Source organism: Dendropsophus ebraccatus, chromosome 1 (genome assembly GCF_027789765.1).
Source record: "Dendropsophus ebraccatus isolate aDenEbr1 chromosome 1, aDenEbr1.pat, whole genome shotgun sequence".
Classification (NCBI taxonomy): domain Eukaryota; kingdom Metazoa; phylum Chordata; class Amphibia; order Anura; family Hylidae; genus Dendropsophus; species Dendropsophus ebraccatus.
In genome coordinates, this window is record NC_091454.1 from 209,986,559 (window position 1) to 209,994,322 (window position 7,764).

The window sequence follows — 7,764 nt, forward strand, 5'->3', positions numbered from 1 at the left end:
CACTGTGTGTGTGATTCCTCCGTACACTATAGGTGATTCCTCTGTACACTGTGTGTGTGATTCCTCCGTACACTGTGTGTGTGATTCCTCTGTACACTGTGTGATCCCTCCGTACACTGTGTGATCCCTCCGTACACTGTGTGTGATTCCTCCGTACACTGTGTGTGTGATCCCTCCGTACACTGTGTGATTCCTCCGTACACTGTGTGATTCCTCCGTACACTGTGTGTGTGATTCCTCCGTACACTGTGTGTGTGATTCCTCCGTACACTGTGTGATTCCTCCGTACACTGTGTGTGATTCCTCCGTACACTGTGTGATCCCTCCGTACACTGTGTGTGTGATTCCTCCGTACACTATAGGTGATTCCTCTGTACACTGTGTGTGTGATTCCTCCGTACACTGTGTGTGTGATTCCTCCGTACACTGTGATCCCTCCGTACACTGTGTGTGTGATTCCTCCGTACACTGTGTGTGTGATTCCTCCGTACACTGTGTGTGTGATCCCTCCGTACACTGTGTGATTCCTCCGTACACTGTGTGTGATTCCTCCGTACACTGTGTGTGTGATTCCTCCGTACACTGTGTGTGTGATTCCTCCGTACACTGTGTGTGATTCCTCCGTACACTGTGTGTGTGATCCCTCCGTACACTGTGTGTGTTATTCCTCCGTACACTGTGTGTGATTCCTCCGTACACTGTGTGTGTGATTCCTCCGTACACTGTGTGATTCCTCCGTACACTGTGTGTGTGTGATTCCTCCGTACACTGTGTGTGTGATTCCTCTGTACACTGTGATTCCTTCGTACACTATGTGTGATTCCTCCGTACACTGTGTGTGTGATTCCTCCGTTCACTGTGTGTGATTCCTCCGTACACTGTGTGTGATTCCTCCGTACACTGTGTGTGTGATCCCTCCGTACACTGTGTGATTCCTCCGTACACTGTGTGATTCCTCCGTACACTGTGTGTGTGATTCCTCCGTACACTGTGTGATTCCTCCGTACACTGTGTGATTCCTCCGTACACTGTGTGATCCCTCCGTACACTGTGTGTGTGATTCCTCCGTACACTATAGGTGATTCCTCTGTACACTGTGTGTGTGATTCCTCCGTACACTGTGTGTGTGATTCCTCCGTACACTGTGATCCCTTCGTACACTGTGTGTGTGATTCCTCCGTACACTGTGTGTGTGATTCCTCCGTACACTGTGTGTGTGATCCCTCCGTACACTGTGTGATTCCTCCGTACACTGTGTGTGATTCCTCCGTACACTGTGTGTGATTCCTCCGTACACTGTGTGTGTGATTCCTCCGTACACTGTGTGTGATTCCTCCGTACACTGTGTGTGTGATCCCTCCGTACACTGTGTGTGTTATTCCTCCGTACACTGTGTGTGATTCCTCCGTACACTGTGTGTGTGATTCCTCCGTACACTGTGTGATTCCTCCGTACACTGTGTGTGTGTGATTCCTCCGTACACTGTGTGTGTGATTCCTCTGTACACTGTGATTCCTTCGTACACTATGTGTGATTCCTCCGTACACTGTGTGTGTGATTCCTCCGTTCACTGTGTGTGATTCCTCCGTACACTGTGTGTGTGATTCCTCTGTACACTGTGTGATTCCTCCGTACACTGTGTGATTCCTCCGTACACTGTGTGTGTGATTCCTCCGTACACTGTGTGTGATTCCTCCGTACACTGTGTGATTCCTCCGTACACTGTGTGTGATTCCTCCGTACACTGTGTGTGCGATTCCTCCGTACACTGTGTGTGTGATTCCTCCGTACACTGTGATCCCTCCGTACACTGTGTGTGTGATTCCTCCGTACACTGTGTGTGTGATTCCTCCGTACACTGTGTGTGTGATTCCTCCGTACACTGTATGATTCCTCCGTACACTGTGTGTGTGATTCCTCCGTACACTGTGTGATCCCTCCGTACACTGTGTGTGTGATTCCTCCGTACACTATAGGTGATTCCTCTGTACACTGTGTGTGTGATTCCTCCGTACACTGTGTGTGTGATTCCTCCGTACACTGTGATCCCTCCGTACACTGTGTGTGTGATTCCTCCGTACACTGTGTGTGTGATTCCTCCGTACACTGTGTGTGTGATCCCTCCGTACACTGTGTGATTCCTCCGTACACTGTGTGTGATTCCTCCGTACACTGTGTGTGATTCCTCCGTACACTGTGTGTGTGATTCCTCCGTACACTGTGTGTGTGTGATTCCTCTGTACACTGTGATTCCTTCGTACACTATGTGTGATTCCTCCGTACACTGTGTGTGTGATTCCTCCGTACACTGTGTGTGATTCCTCCGTACACTGTGTGTGTGATCCCTCCGTACACTGTGTGTGTTATTCCTCCATACACTGTGTGTGATTCCTCCGTACACTGTGTGTGTGATTCCTCCGTACACTGTGTGTGTGATTCCTCCGTACACTGTGTGATTCCTCCGTACACTGTGTGTGTGATTCCTCCGTACACTGTGTGTGTGATCCCTCCGTACACTGTGTGATTCCTCCGTACACTGTGTGTGATTCCTCCGTACACTGTGTGTGATTCCTCCGTACACTGTGTGTGTGATTCCTCCGTACACTGTGTGTGATTCCTCCGTACACTGTGTGTGTGATCCCTCCGTACACTGTGTGTGTTATTCCTCCGTACACTGTGTGTGATTCCTCCGTACACTGTGTGTGTGATTCCTCCGTACACTGTGTGATTCCTCCGTACACTGTGTGTGTGTGATTCCTCCGTACACTGTGTGTGTGATTCCTCTGTACACTGTGATTCCTTCGTACACTATGTGTGATTCCTCCGTACACTGTGTGTGTGATTCCTCCGTTCACTGTGTGTGATTCCTCCGTACACTGTGTGTGTGATTCCTCTGTACACTGTGTGATTCCTCCGTACACTGTGTGATTCCTCCGTACACTGTGTGTGTGATTCCTCCGTACACTGTGTGTGTGATTCCTCCGTACACTGTGTGATTCCTCCGTACACTGTGTGTGTGATTCCTCCGTACACTGTGTGTGTGATTCCTCCGTACACTGTGTGTGTGATTCCTCCGTACACTGTGATCCCTCCGTACACTGTGTGTGTGATTCCTCCGTACACTGTGTGTGTGATTCCTCCGTACACTGTCTGTGTGATCCCTCCGTACACTGTGTTATTCCTCAGTACACTGTGTGTGATTCCTCCGTACACTGTGTGTGATTCCTCCGTACACTGTGTGTGTGATTCCTCCGTACACTATGTGTGTGATTCCTCTGTACACTGTGATTCCTTCGTACACTATGTGTGATTCCTCCGTACACTGTGTGTGTGATTCCTCCGTACACTGTGTGTGATTCCTCCGTACACTGTGTGTGTGATCCCTCCGTACACTGTGTGTGTTATTCCTCCGTACACTGTGTGTGATTCCTCCGTACACTGTGTGTGTGATTCCTCCGTACACTGTGTGATTCCTCCGTACACTGTGTGTGTGTGATTCCTCCGTACACTGTGTGTGTGATTCCTCTGTACACTGTGATTCCTTCGTACACTATGTGTGATTCCTCCGTACACTGTGTGTGTGATTCCTCCGTTCACTGTGTGTGATTCCTCCGTACACTGTGTGTGTGATTCCTCTGTACACTGTGTGATTCCTCCGTACACTGTGTGATTCCTCCGTACACTGTGTGTGTGATTCCTCCGTACACTGTGTGATTCCTCCGTACACTGTGTGTGATTCCTCCGTACAATGTGTGATCCCTCCGTACACTGTGTGTGTGATTCCTCCGTACACTATAGGTGATTCCTCTGTACACTGTGTGTGTGATTCCTCCGTACACTGTGTGTGTGATCCCTCCGTACACTGTGTGATTCCTCCGTACACTGTGTGTGATTCCTCCGTACACTGTGTGTGATTCCTCCGTACACTGTGTGTGTGATTCCTCCGTACACTGTGTGTGTGTGATTCCTCTGTACACTGTGATTCCTTCGTACACTATGTGTGATTCCTCCGTACACTGTGTGTGTGATTCCTCCGTACACTGTGTGTGATTCCTCCGTACACTGTGTGTGTGATCCCTCCGTACACTGTGTGTGTTATTCCTCCATACACTGTGTGTGATTCTTCCGTACACTGTGTGTGTGTGATTCCTCCGTACACTGTGTGTGTGATTCCTCTGTACACTGTGATTCCTTCGTACACTATGTGTGATTCCTCCGTACACTGTGTGTGTGATTCCTCCGTTCACTGTGTGTGATTTCTCTGTACACTGTGTGATTCCTCCGTACACTGTGTGATTCCTCCGTACACTGTGTGTGTGATTCCTCCGTACACTGTGTGTGTTATTCCTCCGTACACTGTCTGTGATTCCTCCGTACACTGTGTGTGTGATTCCTCCGTACACTGTGTGTGTGATTCCTCCGTACACTGTGTGTGTGATTCCTCCGTACACTTTGTGTGTGATTCCTCCGTACACTATGTGTGATTCCTCCGAACACTGTGTGTGTGATTCCTCTGTACACTGTGTGATGCCTCCGTACACTATGTGTGATTCCTCCGTACACTGTGTGTGATTCCTCCGTACACTGTGTGTTTTATTCCTCTGTACACTGTCTGTGATTCCTCCATACACTGTGTGTGATTCCTCCGTACACTTTGTGTGTGATTCCTCTGTACACTGTGTGTGTGATTCCTCCGTACACTGTGTGTGTGATTCCTCCGTACACTGTGTGTGTGATTCCTCCGTACACTGTGTGTGTGATTCCTCCGTACACTGTGTGTGTGATTCCTCCGTACACTGTGATTCCTCTGTACAATGTGTGTGTGATTCCTCTATACACTGTGTGTGATTCCTCTGAACAGTGTGTAATTCCTTTCTACACTGTGTGTGTGATTCCTCCGTACACTGTGTGTGATTCCTCCGTACACTGTGTGTGATTCCTCCGTACACTGTGTGTGATTTCTCCGTGCACTGTGTGTGTGTGTGATTCCACTGTACACTGTTTGTGTGTGATTCCTTTGTACATTGTCTGTGATTCCTCCGTACACTGTGTGTGTGATTCCTCCGTACACTTTGTGTGTGATTCCTCCGTACACTGTGTGTGTGATTCCTCCGTACACTGTGTGTGTGTGATTCCTCCGTACACTTTGTGTGTGATTCCTCCGTACACTGTGTGTGTGTGATTCCTCCGTACACTTTGTGTGTGATTCCTCCATACACTGTGTGTGTGTGATTCCTCCGTACACTTTGTGTGTGATTCTTCCGTACACTGTGTGTGTGTGTGATTCCTCCGTACACTTTGTGTGATTCCTCCGTACACTGTGTGATTCCTCCGTACACTGTGTGTGATTCCTCCGTACACTGTGTGTGATTCCTCCATACACTGTGTGTGATTCCTCCGTGCACCGTGTGTGTGTATGATTCCTCCGTACACTGTGCGTGTGATTCCTCCGTACACTTTGTGTGTGATTCCTCCGTACACTGTGTGTGTGATTCCTCCGTACACTTTGTGTGTGATTCCTCTGTACACTTTGTGTGTTTTTCCTCCGTACACTGTGTGTGATTCCTCCGTACACTTTGTGTGTGATTCCTCCGTACACTGTGTGTGTGATTCCTCCGTACACTTTGTGTGTGATTCCTCCGTACACTGTGTGTGTGTGATTCCTCCGTACACTATGTGTGTGATTCCTCCATACACTTTGTGTGTGATTCTTCCGTACACTGTGTGTGTGTGTGATTCCTCCGTACACTTTGTGTGTGATTCCTCCGTACGCTGTGTGATTCCTCCGTACACTGTGTGTGATTCCTCCGTACACTGTGTGATTCCTCCGTACACTGTGTGTGTGATTCCTCCGTACACTGTGTATGTGTGATTCCTCCGTACACTGTGTGTGATTCGTCCGTACACTGTGTGTGTGATTGCTCCGTACACTGTGTGTGTGATTCCTCCGTACACTGTGATTCCTCTGTACACTGTGTGTGATTCCTCTGTACACTGTGTGTGTGATTCCTCCGTACACTGTGTGTGATTCCTCCGTACACTGTGTGTGTGATTCCTCTTTACACTGTGTGTGATTCCTCCATACACTGATTCCTCTATACACTGTGTGTGATTCCTCTGAACAGTGTGTAATTCCTTTCTACACTGTGTGTGTGATTCCTCCGTACACTGTGTGTGATTCCTCCGTACACTGTGTGTGTGATTCCTCCGTACACTGTGTGTGATTTCTCTGTGCACTGTGTGTGTGTGATTCCACTGTACACTGTTTGTGTGTGATTCCTTTGTACATTGTCTGTGATTCCTCCGTACACTGTGTGTGTGATTCCTCCGTACACTTTGTGTGTGATTTCTCCGTACACTTTGTGTGTGATTCCTCCGTACTCTGTGTGTGTGATTCCTCCGTACACTGTGTGTGTATGTGATTCCTCCGTACACTTTGTGTGTGATTCCTCCGTACACTGTGTGTGTGTGATTCCTCCGTACACTTTGTGTGTGATTCCTCCGTACACTGTGTGTGTGTGATTCCTCCGTACACTTTGTGTGTGATTCTTCCGTACACTGTGTGTGTGATTCCTCCGTACACTTTGTGTGATTCCTCCGTACACTGTGTGATTCCTCCGTACACTGTGTGTGATTCCTCCGTACACTGTGTGTGATTCCTCCGTGCACCGTGTGTGTGTGATTGCACCGTGTGTGTGTGTGCTTCCACCGTACACTGTGTGTGATTCCTTTGTACACTGTCTGTGATTCTTCCGTACACTGTGTGTGTGATTCCTCCGTACACTTTGTGTGTGATTCCTCTGTACACTTTGTGTGTGATTCCTCCGTACACTGTGTGTGATTCCTCCGTACACTGTGTGTGATTCCTCCATACACTGTGTGTGATTCCTCCGTGCACCGTGTGTGTGATTCCACCGTACACTGTTTGTGTGTGATTCCTTTGTACACTGTCTGTGATTCTTCCGTACACTGTGTGTGTGATTCCTCCGTACACTTTGTGTGTGATTCCTCTGTACACTTTGTGTGTGATTCCTCCGTACACTGTGTGTGATTCCTCCGTACACTTTGTGTGTGATTCCTCCGTACACTGTGTGTGTGATTCCTCCGTACACTTTGTGTGTGATTCCTCCATACACTGTGTGTGTGTGTGATTCCTCCGTACACTTTGTGTGTGATTCCTCCATACACTTTGTGTGTGATTCCTCCGTACACTGTGTGTGTGTGTGTGATTCCTCCGTACACTTTGTGTGTGATTCCTCCGTACGCTGTGTGATTCCTCCGTACACTGTGTGTGATTCCTCCGTACACTGTGTGATTCCTCCGTACACTGTGTGTGTGATTCCTCCGTACACTGTGTATGTGTGATTCCTCCGTACACTGTGTATGTGTGATTCCTCCGTACACTGTGTGTGATTCCTCCGTACACTGTGTGTGTGATTCCTCCGTGCACCGTGTGTGTGTGTGATTCCTCCGTACACTGTGCATGTGATTCCTCCGTACGCTTTGTGTGATTCCTCCGTACACTGTGTGTGTGTGATTCCTCCGTACACTGTGGGATTCCTCCGTACACTGTGTGTGTGATTCCTCCGTACACTGTGTGTGTGATTCCTCCGTACTCTGTGTGTGTGATTCCTCCGTACACTGTGTGTGTGTGATTCCTCTGTACACTGTGTGTGTGTGATTCCCCCGTACACTGTGTACTTGTATTTCTTCCCTCTTCAGATTTCTTGTCCACATTCTCTAGTTGTCTCGGATTCTGCTTTG